The 22,333-nt window shown below is 35.3% G+C and overlaps 1 pseudogene; it reads right to left on the minus strand.

Moving 5' to 3' along the window:
• Nucleotides 1–405: 405 nt before the first annotated feature.
• Nucleotides 406–22,199, minus strand: LOC148981767 (UDP-glucuronosyltransferase 2C1-like; annotated as a pseudogene).
• Between the last annotated feature and the right edge of the window lie 134 nt (nucleotides 22,200–22,333).

Consider the following 22,333-nt stretch of genomic DNA (forward strand, 5'->3'; position numbering starts at 1 on the left):
TATTAGCTCATGAAATGGACATATTAGCACCTAACATGTACATATTAACACTTAAAATGTACATAATAGCACCTAAAATGTACATATTAGCACCTAAAATGTACATATTAACACTTAAAATGTACATATTAGCACCTAAAATGTACATATCATCACATAAAATGTGCATATTAGCACCTAAAATGGACAAAAGTTTACCTTTTGAAAAGGTACAGCCCCAGTGACAGCTTTTGTACCTTTTTTTCTGAGAGTGTAAAGCAAAAAAATAATAAACAAGATGCATATTTCTAGTCCAAATCAATCACTCGTTGTTGTTTTTTTTTCTTTTTTTTTTCTGCTTTGATCTAAAACAACAACACATTATGAATAATTTGCTCAATTTTAAGGAGACGTAGAGGACTACAGTCAGGATAGTGAAAAGTGGTACTGGTACCAGGTAAGGTTGTGTGCTTCTGTGTTTCGCACCTTTATTGCGTATGACGAACTCAATCCAGAACACCGCCTCATCCAAAGGCCTCATTGGACGGTCATGATGAATCCTGGACAGACCCATTGCATTCTCTTTATACCTGCGGAGATGAACACAAATACGATAACATGTCTCTTTATACTTTATAAACTGGTCATCTATCCATTTTGTCAATGTTGAGTATTAATAAGAGAACCACGATATATGATAAGCATGCTATATGGCCTCATATTGAGTGATAAATGCTCTCGGGTGACCTGAATCAGGAGACAAACTATTTGGCAAAAGGTAACAAACCTCAGTAGGGGGCGCTAGAGGTTAATTCAAAATACTTTGCCATTAAACTGAATGTAGTTTTATTGAATTAGTTAGCAGTAAATGTTAAAAAAGCTGTTTAATAGTAGATCTTCTAATTGTTGCTTTATTTTTCTTAAAATAAAATAAATACACAATCACAAATTTAAACACAAACCCAATAAATCATTCTGAGGGATCCATTCATATAGTTTGGTGTTTTCACCAAGAGTATCTGGCTTGTCTAAAGTGTGTATAAAGACAATGATATTTTAGAGATTAAAACTGACCTAGATGGACTGATATTAAATGTAGTCCATGTCAAAGTTTCTACTTTTTCTTTCTCTTTCCTTCCAAATGAGACCGAAATGTTTGCCATTTTTTCAGTAAAGTATTGATTTTATTTCGCACTTGATGACTTCTTTGGTAGAGTGTGCGGACTCTCCTGAAGTGTTTATCTCCTATGAAATTACAAAGAAGGAAATACGTAAAAGAAGAATGTAAGGATGGTAAAATAACCTTCTGTGGGATCTGTGCCAGTGCCGAGGCGAGCGTATTGCTCCTCTCTTTGGTTATTTTGTTTACTATAGATTGACCACAATCCCATCATCCCCTGAGCTCTGCACAAACTCCTCAAGAGCCTACACAAAATAAAGGATGTTCATTACCTTTTCTTTTTGCCACAATGTTTTTAATATCAAGTACTACCTAAGCATTACAGGGTAGCAACTGATTACATGTAATCTGGATTATGCAATCAAGTACTTGTAATTAGATTATATTACATTTTAAAATACTCGTAATCAGACTACAGTTACTTTATTGATTACATGATTACATATTAATAATAGATTTTATTTATAACGCACTTTTCATTCCAAAGAATCCCAAAGTGCTACATAAAAGAACAACAATAATAGCTACACATAATTATTTTATGTGTAGCTATTGTATTCCATTATAATTCACATAATGGAAGTAACTCATTCATAAAATTATTGATTGTCCCTAATTATTATTTTTAATGTTTTAAATTTTCCTTTGTAAAAAAAGGATATCGCTTATATACATTCAGAATGTCTTCTAGTTTTGTAAAGTTGCACACAGACCGGCCACTAGTTATAAGGCTATAATTACATGGAAAATTGAGCATTTTAAACAAAAACAAAAATTATTTTTATGAATCTTTCAAAAACCCCATTATCCCCAACTCTCTTTCTGCATTTTAAACACTGATTGAGTCATTACATAAGAGACATGATACGGATTTTGGTATATTGAATTGTATCATTTCAACAAATGTTTTGATGTTCATTCATGTTAATTTCATTCTGTAACGCAGTAAAGAGGAAGGGATTGATCATGTTCTCTTTCTATCAAAAAGTGCTAAAAAATAGTATTTATTGTTTGAATTTTGTGATAAAATAGAATTTGAAAGCTGGGATTTTGTTTCATATCAAAAGAAACAATTGTGAACTAGAAAAAAAAGTTTGATGACACAAACTTTAAGTTGGCTTGAGAAAGCCGGACCAGAGCGTTTGAAGAATTTTGAAGTTTGAATTAAGTTTTAAAGATGGAATTAGAAAGAAAGAAAGAAAGAAAGAAAGAAAGAAAGAAAGAAAGAAAGATGGATAGATTAGTTAAAAAGATAGATTAGTTAGAAAGATAGATAGATAGATAGATAGATAGATAGATAGATAGATGTTATTGGCAAGAAGCTAACATGATTAGCATGTAGCTAGCTTGATGCTAATATGATTAGCATGTAGTTAAAATGATTAGCATGTTGTTAACGTGATTAGCATGTTGCTAGCATCATAAGAGCATGATTAGCATGTTGCTAGCATCATCCTAGCATATTTTTAACAAGAAGCTAACATGACTAGCATGTAGCTAGCATCATGCTAGCATGATTAGCATGTTGCTAGCATAATGCTAGCATTTTTTAGCAAGAAGCTAGCATGATTAGCATGTAGCTAGCATCATAATAGCATGATTAGCATGTTGCTAGTATCATGCTAGCATGTTTTTAACAAGAAGTTAGCATGACTAGCATGTAGCTAGCATCATGCTAGCATGATTAGCATGTTGCTAGCATCATGCTAACATGATTAACATGTTGCTAGCAAGAAGCTAGCATGATTAGCATGTAGCTAGCATCATGCTAGCATGTTACTAGCATCATGCTAGCATGTTTTTAGCAAGAAGCTAGCATGATTAGCATGTAGCTAGCATCATGCTAACATGATTAGCATGTTGCTAGCATCATGCTAGCATGTTTTTAGCAAGAAGCTAGCATGATTAGCATGTAGCTAGCATCATGTTAACATGATTAGCATGTTACTAGCAAGAAGCTAGCATGATTAGCATGTAGCTAGCATCATGCTAGCATGATTAGCATGTTGCTAGCATCATGCTAGCATGTTTTTAGCAAGAAGCTAGCATTATTAGCATGTAGCTAGCATCATGCTAACGTGATTAGCATGTAGCTATCATCATGCTAGCATGATTAGCATGTTGCTAGCATCATGCTAGCATGTTTTTAGCAAGAAGCTAGCATAATTAGCATGTAGCTAGCATCATGCTAGCATGATTAGCATGTACCTAGCATCATAATAACATGATTAGCATGTTGCTAGCAACATGCTAGCATGTTTTTAACAAGAAGCTAGCATGATTAGCATGTAGCTAGCATCATGCTAGCATGATTAGCATGTTGCTAGCATCATGCTAGCATGTTTTTAGCAAGAAGCTAGCATTATTAGCATGTAGCTAGCATCATGCTAACGTGATTAGCATGTAGCTATCATCATGCTAGCATGATTAGCATGTTGCTAGCATCATGCTAGCATGTTTTTAGCAAGAAGCTAGCATAATTAGCATGTAGCTAGCATCATGCTAGCATGATTAGCATGTAGCTAGCATCATAATAACATGATTAGCATGTTGCTAGCAACATGCTAGCATGTTTTTAACAAGAAGCTAGCATGATTAGCATGTAGCTAGCATCATGCTAGCATGATTAGCATGTAGCTAGCATCATGCTAACATGTTTATAACAAAAAGCTAACATGATTAGCATAAAGCTAGCATGATTAGCATGTTATTAGCATCAAGAAAGAAAGAAAGAAAGAAAGAAAGAAAGAAAGAAAAAAATTTGTTTGAAAGAAAGAAAGAAGGAAAGAATGAAAGAGAAAGAAAGAATTGTTAGAAAGAAAGAGGCATAGATTAGTTAGAAAGAAAGATGGATAGATTTGCTAGAAAGAAAGATGGATAGATTTGTTAGAAAGAAAGATGGATAGATTTGTTAGAAAGAAAGATGGATAGATTAGTTAGAAAGAAAGATGGATAGATTTGTTAGAAAGAAAGATGGATAGATTTGTTAGGTAGAAAGAAAGATGGATAGATTAGTTAGAAAGAAAGATGGATAGATTAGTTAGAAAGAAACATGGATAGATTTGTTAGAAAGAAAGATGGATAGATTAGGTAGAAAGAAAGATGGATAGATTAGGTAGAAAGAAAGATGGATAGATTAGTTAGGTAGAAAGAAAGAAGGATAGATTAGTTAGAAAGAAAGATGGATAGATTTGTTAGAAAGAAAGATGGATAGATTTGTTAGAAAGAAAGATGGATAGATTTGTTAGAAAGAAAGATGGATAGATTTGTTAGAAAGAAAGATGGATAGATTAGTTAGAAAGAAAGATGGATAGATTTGTTAGAAAGAAAGATGGATAGATTAGTGAGGTAGAAAGAAAGATGGATAGATTAGTTAGAAAGAAAGAACGATAGATTAGTTAGAAAGAAAGATGGATAGATTAGGTAGAAAGAAAGATGGATAGATTAGTTAGAAAGAAAGACGGATAGATTTGTTAGAAAGAAAGATGGATAGATTTGTTAGAAAGATGGATAGATTAGTTAGGTAGAAAGAAAGAAGGATAGATTAGTTAGAAAGAAAGATGGATAGATTTGTTAGAAAGAAAGATGGATAGATTTGTTAGAAAGAAAGATGGATAGATTAGTTGGAAAGAAAGATGGATAGATTAGTTGGAAAGAAAGATGGATAGATTAGTTAGAAAGAAAGATGGATAGATTTGTTAGAAAGAAAGATGGATAGATTTGTTAGAAAGAAAGATGGATAGATTAGTTAGGTAGAAAGAAAGATGGATAGATTAGTTAGGTAGAAAGAAAGATGGATAGATTTGTTACAAAGAAAGATGGATAGATTAGTTAGGTAGAAAGAAAGATGGATAGATTAGGTAGAAAGAAAGATGGATAGATTAGTTAGAAAGAAAGATGGATAGATTAGTTAGAAAGAAAGATGGATAGATTAGGTAGAAAGAAAGATGGATAGATTAGGTAGAAAGAAAGATGGATAGATTTGTTGGAAAGAAAGATGGATAGATTAGTTAGAAAGAAAGATGGATAGATTTGTTAGAAAGAAAGATGGATAGATTTGTTAGAAAGAAAGATGGATAGATTTGTTAGAAAGAAAGATGGATAGATTAGTTAGGTAGAAAGAAAGATGGATAGATTAGGTAGAAAGAAAGATGGATAGATTAGTTAGAAAGAAAGATGGATAGATTAGTTAGAAAGATGGATAGATTTGTTAGAAAGAAAGATGGATAGATTTGTTAGAAAGAAAGATGGATAGATTAGTTAGAAAGAAAGAAAGATAGATTAGTTAGAAAGAAAGATAGATAGATAGATAGATAGATAGATAGATAGATAGATAGATAGATAGATAGATAGATAGATAGATAGATAGATAGGTAGATAGATAGACAGATAGATAGATAGATAGATAGATAGATAGATAGATAGATAGATAGATAGATAGATAGATAGATAGATAGATAGATAGATAGTTCATTAGCTCATATAGAATGGTAGTTTAATTGAGTCTAGGGCTTCAGGGAATTTAGATTTGAGTTTTTGTTGTACGCAATTGGGCCACCGTAGTCTTGGCTCAATTTGACCATGCTGCAATGAAAGTCAATGGGATTTTTATGATTTTTAATATTAATTTTTAAGAAATCTGAAAGTCGAATCAGTCTAAAAAGATATAGCACACTAAGTCAGAACAGTCTGAAGGTCTGACCCGAGTTTGGAGTTTGTAGAGTTAAAGCTCTAGGAGGAGTTAGAGTCAGAAAATTTTGAGTAAGAATAATAATAATAACTAGATTAAAAAGTTCGTCGAGACAAACTTTAAGTTGGCTTGTGAAAGTTTGGAACAGAAAGTTTGAAGAAGTTTAAAGTAGTTTGAAGAAGTTTAAAGTAGTTTGAAGTTTAAATTAGTCTAAAGTTTAAATTAAGTTTAACTTAGTTTAAAGATAGATAGATAGATAGATAGATAGATAGATAGATAGATAGATAGATAGATAGATAGATAGATAGATAGATAGATAGATAGATAGATAGATAGATAGATAGATAGATAGATAGAGTTAGAGAGATAGATAGAGTTAGAAAGAGACAGATGGAGTTAGAGAGATAGATAGATAGATAGATAGATAGATAGATAGATAGATAGATAGATAGATAGATAGATAGATAGAGTTAGAAAGAGACAGATGGAGTTAGAGAGATAGATACATAGATAGATAGATACATAGATAGATAGATGCTAGGGTATTCTGGGTGGTTGCTATGGTGTTGCTAGGTGGTTGTTAGGGTGTTCTTGGTGGTTGCTAGGGTGTTGCTAGGCAGTTGCTAGGGTGTTCTGGGTGGTTGCTATGGTGTTGCTAGGCGGTTGCTAGGGTGTTCTGGGAGGTTGCTATGGTGTTGCTAGGCGGTTGCTAGGGTGTTCTGGGTGGTTGCTAGGGTGTTGCTAGGCAGTTGCTAGGGTGTTTTGGGTGGTTGCTATGGTGTTGCTAGGTGGTTGTTAGTGTGTTCTTGGTGGTTGCTAGGGTGTTGCTAGGCGGTTGCTAGGGTGTTCTGGGTGGTTGCTAGGGTGTTGCTAGGCAGTTGCTAGGGTGTTTTGGGTGGTTGCTATGGTGTTGCTAGGTGGTTGTTAGGGTGTTCTTGGTGGTTGCTAGGGTGTTGCTAGGCGGTTGCTAGGGTGTTCTGGGTGGTTGCTATGGTGTTGCTAGGCGGTTGCTAGGGTGTTCTGGGAGGTTGCTATGGTGTTGCTAGGGTGTTCTGGGTGGTTGCTAGGGTGTTGCTAGGCAGTTGCTAGGGTGTTTTGGGTGGTTGCTATGGTGTTGCTAGGTGGTTGTTAGGGTGTTCTTGGTGGTTGCTAGGGTGTTGCTAGGCGGTTACTAGGGTGTTCTGGGTGGTTGCTATGGTGTTGCTAGGGTGTTCTGGGAGGTTGCTATGGTGTTGCTAGGCGGTTGCTAGGGTGTTCTGGGTGGTTGCTAGGGTGTTGCTAAGCAGTTGCTAGGGTGTTCTGGGTGGTTGCTATGGTGTTGCTAGGCGGTTGCTAGGGTGTTCTGGGAGGTTGCTATGGTGTTGCTAGGCGGTTGCTAGGGTGTCCTGGGTGGTTGCTATGGTATTGCTACTTGGTTGGTAGTGTTCACATATGGTTACTATAAAGTATCCATATTAGCATTTAGCTATTCACAGCTAGCATGTTTAGCATATTGAAAGTCCTGTGTGCTAGCATGAGTCAAAAGACCCAACCCCCATCGCGATACAATTTTCTGATTTTGAGATATAGCTGTTAAAATATGGTTGCTAGGGTACTCTGTTTGGTTGCTAGGGATTGGCTTGACAGCTGCCAATCATGAAACTCCAAAGGCTGCTTGTCAGTATGAATGATTTAAACCGATCCCCATCTCTATATGTTGTTCTGATGCAGAGATATAAATCTTGCTTAATGGTTGCTAGGGTACTCTGTTTAGTTGCTAGGGAGTGGCTTGTCAGCTGCCAGTGATGAATCTCCAAATGGTGCTTGTCACTATGAATTATATAAATCAACTCTCATGACTCTGTGACATTCAGAGTGGAAGATATCCCTCTTTAAAATTTGGTTGCTAAGGTGCTCGTTAATTGTTGCTAGGGCGTGGCCAGAAATTGTTGAGGTGATTCATGGTTGGCACTTTGCTACCCGGAGTCAAAAGAGACCACCCACATATTTCTATGACACTTCTATCCGGAGATATCCCTTCAATCTCTTTCAATGGAAGTCTATGGGACTTGTTGCTAAGGTGCTCTAAATGGTTGCTAGGGCGTGGCTTGATAGCTTCACAATGATCCTGAGAGACTGATTGGTCGTGTGAGTAAAATGAGCCCGCCCCTTTGTCTCTATGACACTGTGATCCAGAGCTGTGTTCAATAGAAAAGTGATTTCTATGGTGTAGGACGGCCCATTTCATTAGCCGTCCTACACCATAGTAAGTCAATGGGACAACTTTGGGCAGCTCCTGCCCCCCAGGGGTGCAACTTTTACCCCACTGTGAGGTATTTTCTTACAGAGCCTGTCTGCCTCTTCAAATGTGGTACATTACAAGTTTCTGAGAAATCATTGCCATTTAGTATTGCACGAGGCCTACGGCCTCGTGCCTATGGCCTACGGTTGCTAGGGTGCTGTAACTGGTTGCTATGGTGTGAATTTAGAGTTTAGAGTTTATAAGTTTAAATGAATAAGTGTCCAGAGTTTATTAATTTATGAGTTTAATAGTTTTATGAGAGTTTATAAGAGTATGAGTTTATGAATTGAGAGTTTATGAGTTTAAAAGTTTATAAGTTTAAATGAGTCTAAGAGTTCAAGTTTAGAGTTTATTAATTTATTGTGAGTTTAAGAGTTTAAGATTAGATAGATAAGTGTCATAGATTGATGAGTTCATTAGTTTGAATGAGTTTCAGTGGCTCATATAGTGTATAGAATGACAGTTTGATTGAGTCTGGGGCTTCAAGGTATTTAGATTTGAATTTTGACAGTTGGGCAGTTTGAAATTCTGAAGATTCCACAATGTTAAGTCAATGGGAGTTTTTTCCGACTTTGATCGTCATTTTTAGGAAAACCGTAAGTCCGATCAGTTAGAAAAGATATAGCACACTAAGTCAGAACAGTTTGAGTGTCCGTGCCGAGTTTGGAGTATGTGGAGTTAAAACTCTAGGAGGAGATAGAGTCAGAAAATTTTCCGCTCAGAAAAAGAATAATAATAATAAGTTTAAATAGCATTTCAGTAAGTTGGCTTTCCCAAGCCAACTTAATAATAATAACTAGAAAAAAAAGTTTGATGACACAAACTTTAAGTTGGCTTGAGAAAGCCGGACCAGAGCGTTTGAAGAATCTTGAAGTTTGAATGAAGTTTTAAAGATGGAATTAGAAAGAATGAATGAAAGAAATAAAGAAAGATGGATAGATTAGTTAGAAAGAAAGAAAGAAAGAAAGATAGATAGATAGATAGATAGATAGATAGATAGATAGATAGATAGATAGATGTTTTTGACAAGAAGCTAACATGATTAGCATGTAGCTAGCTTGATGCTAATATGATTAGCATGTAGTTAAGATGATTAGCATGTTGTTAGCGTGATTAGCATGTTGCTAGCATCATAATAGCATGATTAGCATGTTGCTAGCATCATGCTAACATGTTTTTAGCAAGAAGCTAGCATGATTAGCATGTAGCTAACATCATGCTAACATGATTAGCATGTTGCTAGCATCATGCTAGCATGTTTTTAGCAAGAAGCTAGCATGATTAGCATGTAGCTAGCATCATGCTAGCATGATTAGCATGTTGCTAGCATCATGCTAACATGTTTTTAGCAAGAAGCTAGCATGATTAGCATGTAGCTAGCATAATGCTAGCATGATAAGCATGTAGCTAGTATCATGCTAGCATGTTTTTAGCAAGAAGTTAGCATGATTAGCATGTAGCTAGCATCATGCTAGCATGATTAGCATGTAGCTAGCATCATGCTAGCATGTTTTTAGCAAGAAGTTAACATGATTAGCATGTAGCTAGCATCATGCTAGCATGATTAGCATTTAGCTAGCATCATGCTAGCATGTTTTTTAACAAGAAGCTAGCATGATTAGCATGTAGCTAGCATAATGCGAGCATGATTAGCATGTAGCTAGCATCATAATAGCATGATTAGCATGTTGCTAGCATCATGCTAGCATGTTTTTAGCAAGAAGCTAGCATGATTACCATGTAGCTAGCATCATGCTAGCATGATAAGCATGTAGCTAGCATCATGCTAGCATGTTTTTAGCAAGAAGTTAGCATGATTAGCATGTAGCTAGCATCATGCTAGCATGATTAGCATGTAGCTAGCATCATGCTAGCATGTTTTTTAGCAAGAAGCTAGCATGATTAGCATGTAGCTAGCATCATGCGAGCATGATTAGCATGCAGCTAGCATCATAATAGCATGATTAGCATGTTGCTAACATCATGCTAGCATGTTTTTAGCAAGAAGCTAGCATGATTACCATGTAGCTAGCATCATGCTAGCATGATTAGCATGTAGCTAGCATCATGCTAGCATGATTAGCATGTAGCTAGCATCATGCTAGCATGATTAGCATGTTGCTAGCATCATGCTAGCATGTTTTTAGCAAGAAGCTAGCATGATTAGCATGTAGCTAGCATCATGCTAGCATGATTAGCATGTAGCTAGCATCATGCTAGCATGTTTTTAGCAAGAAGCTAGCATGATTAGCATGTAGCTAGCATCATGCTAGCATGATTAGTATGTAGCTAGCATCATGCTAGCATGTTTTTAGCAAGAAGCTAGCATGATTAGCATGTAGCTAACATCATGCTAACATGTTTTTAACAAGAAGCTAACATGATTAGCATAAAGCTAGCATGATTAGCATGTTATTAGCATCAAGAAAGAAAGAAAGAACGAAAGAGAAAGAAAGAATTTTTAGAAAGAAAGATGCATAGATTAGTTAGAAAGAAAGATGGATAGATTTGTTAGAAAGAAAGATGGAATTGTTAGAAAGAAAGAAAGAAAGAAAGAAAGAAAGAAAGAAAGAAAGAAAGAAAGAAAGAAAGAAAGAAAGAACGAAAGAAAGAAAGAAAGAAAGAAAGAAAGAAAGAAAGATGGATAGATTTGTTAGAAAGAAAGATGGATAGATTAGTTAGAAAGAAAGATGGATAGATTAGTTAGTTAGAAAGAAAGATGGATAGATTAGTTAGAAAGAAAGATGGATAGATTAGTTAGAAAGAAAGATGGATAGATTAGTTAGAAAGAAAGATGGATAGAATTGTTAGAAAGAAAGATGGATAGATTTGTTAGAAAGAAAGATGGATAGATTAGGTAGAAAGAAAGATGGATAGATTTGTTAGAAAGAAAGAACGATAGATTAGTTAGGTAGAAAGAAAGAACGATAGATTAGTTAAAAAGAAAGATGGATAGATTAGTTAGAAAGAAAGATGGATAGATTTGTTAGAAAGAAAGTTGGATAGATTAGGTAGAAAGAAAGATGGATAGATTTGTTAGAAAGAAAGATGGATAGATTAGTTAGGTAGAAAGAAAGAACGATAGATTAGTTAGAAAGAAAGAACGATAGATTAGTTAAAAAGAAAGATGGATAGATTAGTTAGAAAGAAAGATGGATAGATTTGTTAGAAAGAAAGATGGATAGATTTGCTAGAAAGAAAGATGGATAGATTTGTTAGAAAGAAAGATGGATAGATTAGTTTGAAAGAAAGAAGGATAGATTAGTTAGAAAGAAAGATGGATAGATTAGTTAGAAAGAAAGATGGATAGATTTGTTAGAAAGAAAGATGGATAGATTAGTTACGTAGAAAGAAAGAACGATAGATTAGTTAGAAAGATGGATAGATTTGTTAGAAAGAAAGATGGATAGATTTGTTAGAAAGAAAGATGGATAGATTTGTTAGAAAGATGGATAGATTTGTTAGAAAGAAAGATGGATAGATTAGTTAGAAAGAAAGATGGATATATTTGTTAGAAAGAAAGATGGATAGATTAGTGAGGTAGAAAGAAAGATGGATAGATTAGTTAGAAAGAAATATGGATAGATTTGTTAGAAAGAAAGATGGATAGATTAGTTAGAAAGAAAGATGGATAGATTAGTTAGAAAGAAAGATGGATAGATTTGTTAGAAAGAAAGATGGATAGATTAGTTAGAAAGAAAGAACGATAGATTAGTTAGAAAGAAAGATGGATAGATTAGTTAGAAAGAAAGATGGATAGATTAGGTAGAAAGAAAGATGGATAGATTAGTTAGAAAGAAAGATGGATAGATTAGTTAGAAAAAAAGATGGATAGATTTGTTAGAAAGAAAGATGGATAGATTTGTTATAAAGAAAGATGGATAGATTAGTTAGAAAGAAAGAAGGATAGATTAGTTAGAAAGAAAGATGGATAGATTTGTTAGAAAGAAAGATGGATAGATTAGTTAGAAAGAAAGAAAGAAAGAAAGAAAGAAAGAAAGAAAGAAAGAAAGAAAGAAAGAAAGAAAGAAAGAAAGAAAGAAAGATTAGGTAGATAGATAGATAGATAGATAGATAGATAGATAGATAGATAGATAGATAGATAGATAGATAGATAGATAGATAGATAGATAGATAGATAGATAGATAGATAGATAGATAGATAAGTTCATTAGTTCATATAGAATTGTAGTTTAATTGAGTCTAGGGCTTCAGGGAATTTAGATTTGAGTTTTTGTTGTACGCTATTGGGCCACCGTAGTCTTGGCTCAATTTGACCATGCTGCAATGAAAGTCAATGGGATTTTTATGATTTTTAATATTAATTTTTAAGAAATCTGAAAGTCGAATCAGTCTAAAAAGATATAGCACACTAAGTCAGAACAGTCTGAAGGTCTGACCCGAGTTTGGAGTTTGTAGAGTTAAAGCTCTAGGAGGAGTTAGAGTCAGAAAATTTTGAGTAAGAAGAATAATAATAACTAGAAAAATTGCATTTCCTGCGGAATATGCGTGTGAATGCTTCAAAAGCTGAACTGAAATGCTTAAAAAAAAAAATATTGCAGTTCAAACAACAGCAAAACAGAGCAAAAAAGAAAAAAAAGCTTAATTCAAATGCATTTAATAAGCTGAAATGCAAAACAAGATCCAAAAATTGTAGAAAACTACAAGTTTACTTAGAGAGGTAAAGAGAGGTAGAGATGTAGACACAGAGGTAAAGAAATATAGGGGTAGAGAAAGAGACAGAGGTAGAGAAGTAAAGGAGTACAAAAAAGAAAGGTAGAGAAAGACAGGGGGTAGAAAGAAAGAAAGAAAGAAAGAAAGAAAGAAAGAAAGAAAGAAAGAAAGAAAAAGAAAAGAATTAGTTAGAAAGAAAAATGGATTTAAAAGAAAGAAAGAAAGAAAGAAAGAAAGAAAGAAAGGATTAGTGAGAAAGAAAGGATTAGTGAGAGAGAAAGAAAGAAAGGATTAGTTAGTTAGAAAGAAAGAAAGAAAGAAAGAAAGAAAGAAATATGGATTAGAAAGAAAGAAAGAATTAGTTAGAAAGAAAGATGGATTTGAAAGAAAGAAAGAAAGAATTAGTGAGAAAGAAAGGATTAGTTAGTTAGAAAGATAGATAGATAGATAGATAGATAGATAGATAGATAGATAGATAGATAGATAGATAGATAGATAGATAGATAGATAGATAGATAGATAGATGGATGGATGGATTATTAGAAAGAAAGAAAGAAAGAAAGAAAGAAAGATGGATTAGGTAGAAAGAAAGAAAGAAAGAAAGAAAGAAAGAAAGAAAGAAAGAAAGAAAGAAAGAAAGAAAGAAAGAAAGAAAGAAAGAAAGAAAGAAAGAAAGATGAATTAGGTAGAAAGAAAGAAAGAAAGAAAGAAAGAAAGAAAGAAAGAAAGAAAGAAAGAAAGAAAGAAAGAAAGAAAGAAGGATTAGGTAGAAAGGAAGAAAGAAAGATGGATTAGGTAGAAAGATAGATAGATAGATAGATAGATAGATAGATAGATAGATAGATAGATAGATAGATAGATAGATTATTCAAAATAAAGAAAAAGAAAGAAAGAAAGAAAGATAAAAAGAAAGAAAGATTAGTTAGAAAGAAATATGGATTTGAAAGAAAGAAAGAAAGAAAGGATTAGTAAGAAAGAAATATGAATTTGAAAGAAAGAAAGAAAGAAAGAAAGAAAGATTAGGTAGAAAGAAAGAAAAAGAAAGAAAGAAAGAAAGATAAAAAGAAAGAAAGATTAGTTAGAAAGAAATATGGATTTGAAAGAAAGAAAGAAAGAAAGAATTAGTTAGAAAGAAAGATGGATTTGAAAGGATGAAAAAAGAAAGAAAGGATTAGTTAGAAATAAAGAAAGGATTAGTTAGAAAGAAAGAAGGAAAGATATATTGGTTACAAAGAAAGACAGATAGTATAGTTAGAAAGAAAGAAAAGATTATTTAGAAAGAAAAATAGTATAGTTAGAAAGAAAGATAGATTATCTAGAAAGAAAGAAAGATAGATTAGTTAGAAATATAGATGGATTAGATAGATAGATAGATAGATAGATAGATAGATAGATAGATAGATAGATAGATAGATAGATAGATAGATAGACAGATAGATACATACATAGTCTATACATAGATAGATAGATCATTTGGACACAGAAAGTCAAATAGTTAAGACAGGCAGATGGATAGAAGAGGATAAAAGGAAGAGTAGAAAGGAGAAGAGATTATGAAAGGAGGGTAGAATAGGAGGACAGGAGGAGTAGAGGATTGGAGGAGGAGAAGAGGAGGGAAGAGAGAGGGAGAACAGGAGAAGTAGAGGCATAAATGCAACAAAAACTTGTAGTATCCTTCAGAAAAGAGCTGAGTGACTGTCCACCAATCAGAACACAGGACCAGTTATGTGTGTCTCCCTTTGATCGTTGCTAATCAGCATCACCTGTGCAATCAGCTTTCCTATTTAGACAGAGGCCAAAATTGCTGATACTTGGCCTCGAACAAACCTCAATAGAGACAAAACTATAGGTTGTATTGGCGAAATGACCTGACCGTGAGCGAGACAAGGCCTTTGTGAACGATGTGATGTATTTTTTTTGTGGATAGAGTTAAAAAAGGGACCACTTTGGCAAGTTAAAAAACTGGTTTGTATTGCTCTGATCACAAAAGTTTGACCTGAATTTATAATTGCTGCCAATGGAGGAATGTCTGTCACTCTTGTCCTTTGGAAGGACACAGTGAAAAAACTATAAGTCCCAGGGATTTACTAAACACATGAGAGGAACCACAACAAAAATACCTACGTTTCAAGTATAATTTTATGCCCAAAGAGTGAAAATTGTGGCCAGGCCAGCGATTTAAAAATTATTTTTTAGCATTAGGTTTCAAGCTGGCTCACTCTAGCACGTGCTCTAGCTCTGAACAGTCTCTCTCATTCACTCCCATTATAATTTCAGAAACGGGTTGAAAAACATCATGAGACTAAAGTAGAGATTGTGAAAAAAGTATAATAGATATCAAAAAGTTGAATACAACTTTAATAGCTTACAAATTTCTCAACATTTTAAAGTTTAAATGACAGAAATAGCTGAAAGTATGCAGAAGTTGTAGGCTTTGAAAGCAGACGGAGCATAAAACAGAATTTGAAGAATTCTCCATTGACTTCCATGTTAAAAAATATGCACAAAAAGTTTAATAATTTAAAAATTATAAAGGTTATAAAAAAGAAAAGTAATAGCACACATGTCCTTGAAAAGCTGCACATTTTGATACTTGAATGGTTTTTGTAGCACAAAGTAGAGAGGAGAAGAAAGCGACCGAAAAACGTACGGAAGAATACGGAATAATAATAATAAGAAAGATTTGGATTTCAAGAGTGTGAATGCTTGAAGCATTCACACTAATAATAATAAGTTTAAATAGGATTTCAGTAAGTTGGCTTTCCCAAGCCAACTTAATAAGTTTAAATAGGATTTCAGTAAGTTGGCTTTCTCAAGCCAACTTAATTATTGGACAAACATTCATGATGAAACCTGAAAAGTGACGCACATTCCCAGTTCAACTTTCTCTTCATAAATTAAGAAATGCATAATCTAGCTTTAATGTTAATGTGAACATTAAAATGACCGGTAATAACACCGTCTGTCAAAATGACTGACAATGCGGAAGTCTAACGCAACCTGTGTTATTACTATTCCTGTCAGGTTTACCATACAGTTTTTTTCTTTTCTTTTCTTATTTCTGGTTTGATGATTCAAAGCATGTGTGTTATGAATTTCAGATTTTGAGCTGGTAGACTATTAAAAGGACAGATGCACCTTGGGTAAAGGCTTGGCAGGGGTGCAGTGAAGCCCTCCGATGTATTTGAAGTTGGGCAGGAATGGCCGTGGAAACTCAAAATCCCAGTAGGTTCTGGTCAACCGGATATCAGCTTTACCCATCATCTCACAATAGGAAGTGGGCCGTCCTGAAATGAAAGATGTTAAAAAATTAAAGTCCCTGTAAAGCCAATTCTAAAAAAAATTCTAAACACATTATACATTTTACAAATGTATTGCTAAAACATATTACAAAGACTGTGAACTGTGAAGTACTGAATTGTGGAGTTAGACCATTAAACAGTTTTTCACCATTGCTATTTTCCGGATTTTTTGGGCGGGGCTAAAACAGGGCTCGCTGGAGCCACTGAGCTCGTGGACACGCCCCTACTTGATGACGCGCTGAGGCTGGCCCCTCCCCTAACAATAGAGCACATTCGCATCAGTTCACCACTCAACCGCGAGTTACTGTCAGTACTATTAGTTATTACAGCCTACAATTTGCTAGCTAGCTATGCCTTCGACACGATAGGGTAGTATGCGTAGGCTACTACCTGGATGCAATCATTTACAAAACAGATCGGTGTATTAATGCTCTTTGCATTCATTCACTGCAATTAAACAGCTAGAATAAAATTGCAGCATGTGCCCATCACTGCATGATTTTCTGCTAAATCTGTCAACCCTAACTGCCCAGAATGGTAAAAGAAAAACCTTCGTACTTTCATTTCGAAACAATTTTACCCAGAAATTGCTAGTAAATAGTACACAGAATTGCAAAGAAACACATTGAATGAAATATGACATTTTGTAGTAGAAAGACTGACCGTATTTTCTTCTAAAACATAATCCACTCATCTGTTTTATTTAAATTTTACAAATATATTTTGACAGTAAAATGTCAACCCTTCCAGATTGATGGCTCTATCTTGCACCCGGCGCAAATGACTTTATAGACCATTTCACAAAATGTAAACAACACTGGTCCAGAAGCACTTCCTGTTTCAGTTTTTTAACACCACATAAAAGCTGGGATAAAATACAACCAACAGAGCATTTAAAACTGAATCAAAAAGTTAAACAAACATCTTTAAGATGTTTTCTTTACATGTGAAATAAAGAAAACAGTTACAAACTGAAACAGGAAGTGCTTCTGGACCAGTGTTGTTTACATCTTGTGAAATGGTTTATACACAAACGCATGTGTCATTATGCACGCGCGCAAAGCGGGATTTTTCCCTCCACAGACGCACGTCAGTAAACTAGGAAATGAACTTGCGCTCCCTGGGCGGATCGGCGCAAAAAGGAGGCGTGTTTCGGCGCAAACAACCCCTGGTGCTATTTTACACTTCCAGAAAACAATTGCGCCACTGACCAGAAAAAAACTGGTCTAAAGTCAGTGGCACGTTGCGCGTTGTTCATAATGCTATTTTAAGCGCGCATGCTTGGCCATAATGTAGCGGGTGCATAACGCGCATACACTTTGATTCTCTCATCAACACAGATGCAGCAGTTTTTATTTTTGCTAATCATACATTATAACAAGGAAAAATATTAACACATGAGGGAAATCATTGTGGTTTACATGAAGATGAAAAAACCTTATTACCCATTTTTTAAGGCTAATTGTAGTACTGAAGGATCAGACCTGTTTGCCCAATAGTGGCAAGAAACATAAGTATATAATGTTTAACCGACGCTGATGTGCGAGAGTTTCTCCCATCCCCATACAACGTCACTTCTCTGTCTTTTACTGCCCTAACAAGAACGTCGGTCTCATCGGCTGTGAACGCTCCTGTGATTATAACGGCCTGGTAAACCCGCCGTTATAATAACAATCCGTCATGCAACATGCGCACCTGTTCTTAAAGGGAATGTTGGATGGCGCTCTGATTGGTTTATTTCACGTTACGCCCAAACCACACCTATGAATAATGAAGCTACTTCAGACCTTTTAGATTTGCGCCAGGCGCAAGAGGCATTTATCCCGCCGGGAAAATAGCAACATCGCCGGGACCCGCCCACAAAGTTACTTGCGCTTTGCGCTTTGACACTTGCGTTTCAGATCGTTTCAGATGTGTAGTGTATTCCAGCCTTAACACATTACACTGGGAAGTGACAACACATTAATCAATAACGTCTAAAATATTACAATAGCAAACATTTAGAGCCTTCCCCACAGAATCGCTTTTAGAGGTTTTACTTTCTCCCTAATCTAAAACTCGTCTTCCTCAGTAAGTTACAGCATGATGCTTTTTGAAGTTTAGATTTGCCTAATCTGATCACAGATCATTGGATTGTCAGTGTGCCATAAAAAAAAAAAAAGTGCTCTAGAAGAGAGCCGCTGTCCGGTCAACAATAGTGTCTCTCCAGCCAGCAATGCACCTGCCTGCTCTCTAACCAGCTCTCCTGTCTCACACAGATAACACTTTCTACCCTGTCTTCCATGCGTGCCTTATTTATTTTTTTGAAGGGGGTGGGGGGCTAAATATAAGGATTTATGACCCCTCCAGCCTTTCTTTTTTTTTTTTTTTTTTTGGAAACGGGGGCTCAGACAGTGGGAAAAATTTAGCATGCAGCATGTGAATTGGTTTAGACGTATAAAGAGATCAGGGCTAATCGGTTGGCACCAGAGACACTTCTGCATTCAGCCTTCTTTCGGGGAGGGCAACGGAGCGCGGGAGTGAATGCATGTGAGAGGGGGAGGGAGGGAGAAGCCCATGATCTGCTCCATTGTGATAACAGATTTAGGCAGAGTGTGGGGTTCCGATAAGGAAAAGCACACTCAATAGAAGATTATCCGCATACTTGGAGTAGAACAGTGAAGGAGAGGAGGACACTTGGAAAGAAGAGGAGACGTGGGATGTATTAGTCATGCTGAAACGGATTCTGTTTATTATTTATTATTAATAATTACTCTCTTTTCATCGTTTTAAAATTCGCTTTAAATATCGGTCGCTGTGTTATAGAGCTCGGGTCTAATCATAGCAGATTTATCAGGTTAAACATAGCACAGCACAATATATTGATGTAAGGAGTCTTAGAAATGCATCGTCCAGTTTATTTATATAGCGCCTTTCACAAAAGGCATCGTTTCAAAGCAGCTTCACAGAAAATCATTATGCTTTATACTATCTACAAATCTCCATGCCGCATTTAGCTGGGCGATAAAACTGTTTATTTTGTCACGATACAAGCAATCAAGCAGTTTTGCTTGTATTATAATTTATATCAACCTATGGGAGTATACTGTATGCATGCAGAGAAGTTTGTACTTATATATATGACATTGTATAAAAAGCTGGGCGATAATATAGTTGCATTTTGTGGCAAAATAAAAAAATCAAGCAGTTTAGTTTTGCTATATAGTATATAGCCTATCACCCTACATGTTTGTACTGTATGTGCATGGATAAAGTTGGACATTTACAGTATAGATCCGACTTTATATAAATATTTTTTTTAAAAAATCAAGCTGTTGAGATTTTCTATATAGTATATATGTGCTTTATGTGAGTATACTTTATTTATGCAAAAGAAAAGATGGATATAGCCTGTTTCCCTGTGCAATAAATTAATAGTTTATATGCTTGGTATATATTCAGAAAATTGTTTGTCGATATTCAGTTAAGATGCATGATGTGTGTTGTTTGAACATTAGATCTAAAACACAAGGGTTAGTTTAAATAAGCATTAGTAACTCGCACTCGCCAGATGAGCTCTGCTTTTCCGTGTTTGGTTTTAGGATCACCAAGTTTCCTTTTTTTGTGTTTGCGGTTGTGATTGTGTGTTGTGTTAAATGGTGATTAGTACAGAGGGCAGTCAGCTGCTGATTGCAGACGGGTAAAGTGGTATGAACAGCTGCCCATAAACTCACTCTTCCTCTGTGATGACGATTTCAACAAGGCTAAGTGGGATTTAACAGAATATTTTTTTAAATTTAAGGTCAAATTTGGCCTATTGACTAAAGTGATCTGAACATAAATGATGGGTATGGTCATTCGCAGTGTTACATGCATTTATCCAAAATCATCTTTTAATAGGCGGAATGTCACTAAGTAAGGGTCAGATCATATTTCACCCCAAAAAGCAAAAAAATAAATAAAAAAATTAAATTTGCATGGGGAAAACCTTTTTAATTTGACCCGACTTAAACAAAAAAATCATTAATATAATGCTAAAAAACCTTATTCTTATACTGTAAGAATTCAAATAAGATAAAAATCTGCATAAATTACATTCAAAACAACATAAATTGCTATTGACATTGAGATTAAGTTTAATTGGCATAAAAATATCACAATGCAAAATTAAAAAATGGTCCTAAACCAGAGTATTTTCTTCATGCAAAACACAATTTCTTTCGTTTTTCTCCTGGTTTTGTGGTGAAATACGACTTGAATGTGTTCTTTTCATGTCTTATGAGATTCGGCCAGTTACTAAACGTTTGAAATAGTCTTCTGCGTCAGCTATGTATATGAATCCTCGTCTTATCACTCCTTTAAACGTCTAATTAAAATAAGATCCATTTTCTGTACCGATGTTCGATTGTAATGCAAACATCCACCTGATTGGTCACTGACGAGTGTGGATTTTGACTCCAAGATGACCTCTGGCCTCAGACCAAAAGTTAAGCTGTGTCTACAATCCGCTCTCTCATGTGGCTTGGACACTTCCAGAGGTCATCGCTATGGTCACACAGCTCTTAAACTGCCACTGCAGTGAACAATTATCTGACCACAACATCCAAGCCAATCAGAGTCTCCAGAGCAGACCAATACATGCTCACATAACCTGGTCAGGACGAAACTGCTTTCACCAAACTATATGATGTTTGATCGAAAATTCGAAGAACGTTTGTTTGAATAAGCCTTTTCACTTATTTTAAAGGAGCATTGCTTAAGTTCTAAAATTTCTAACCGTTACTGACACCAGTGGCCGTTAGAGAAACTGCAGCCAGTCTCATGCTCGTTCTCGGTGCGCACGCTCGTATGAGCACGACCTAGGGTGACCACCCGTACCGCTTTGCGTTATACTGCACAGCATTTTCACCCCTTGTCCCACACGTCGCATTTTGAGGAAATGTCCCGCATTTTCATCAGTCTATTGGTTTTTAATTATCATATTAAGAAAGCATTTTATTTATTATTTTAGCAGCGTAGTTTTTAACCTATATTTAACAGCGCTTAATCGAATACAACAGCCTTTTTTTATATCTTATCCAATGGTTGAATGGTTGGTACTGTGATGTTGTCTTGATTGATACTGTGAAGCAGCTTTGATACAATCTGTATTGTGAAAAGCGCTATATAAATATATTTGACTTGACTTGACTTGAAAAGAAAGGAGTAAATACGGTCACTAGTAGGTTGTGATGGCTGTCAATCAAAATGTGGAGCGGTAATTCGTTCCATGTGTTCCCTGTTAGAAAACAAATGGATAATTTGGTCAATTAAAATTGTAATTTAGAAAAAAAAATGAATTTATCTGTTATTAAACCTGTTGCTTGCTGTGGTTGTTTTATTTCACATCCTTTCTAAAAATATGAAAGTTTTTGGTTTTGGTTTTTAATATATTCTTAATATATAAGACTGTCTATCTAATTTCATGTTGTTTTATATTTTATTTGTTCATTGTTTATTTTGTTGGATTTTAGCTGGACTTGGTCTGAACTGTTTCTACAATAGTAATCTGCATGATGCCTGCTGCCTTTGGGCTCAGTGATGTTGAATTTAAATGACATGTAAAATAAAGATTATTTATAAAGAACAACTAATTTTTATCATTAGAAAGGCAGAATACAAATGTTTTTATTAAGTTAGATAGACATTATATAACAGTTTCAGGGTATGTTTTAGTGTCCCACACAAACTTATAATCGTCCCACATTTGGTTTGTTTGATGGTGGTCAGCCTAGCACGACCACAGCAACCAGAGAGTAGTCGCGGCAACCACAGAAGGCTCATGTTTACAGAGGAAAGAAAAGTTACAGTACTGTAAGGTTATTGTTTTGACAGCACGGGGTCTGTTTTTATACCCAGCGCTGACTGGAGCTCCCTCCAAGAATCAAATGCCGCTCCGATGTTGACTCTTGTCTTTGCCTGACGCCGGTCACTCTCTATTTTGAACGCGCTATTTTTTTTTAACTGGATTGTGCTTGAGGCTGGTCGCTTCTTTCCATCCGCAGAGTCCGTTTGAAACACGACTGCTAGCGATTGCCGCTGCTTACTAATGGCTACGTACGTAAGCCCAAGCATGACGCGCCAATTCGGACCCGACTCCTCCGCACACAATTGAGCCTACAGGCTGATAGAGACAACCGTGGTGGACAGTCAAGGTATCATTATTTCTATTACATTAGTGTTTGCTCATAAATGTCCAAAAAAAATCT

Source organism: Pimephales promelas, chromosome 4 (genome assembly GCF_988280905.1).
Source record: "Pimephales promelas chromosome 4, fPimPro1.hap1.1, whole genome shotgun sequence".
NCBI classification, from domain to species: Eukaryota; Metazoa; Chordata; class Actinopteri; order Cypriniformes; family Leuciscidae; genus Pimephales; species Pimephales promelas.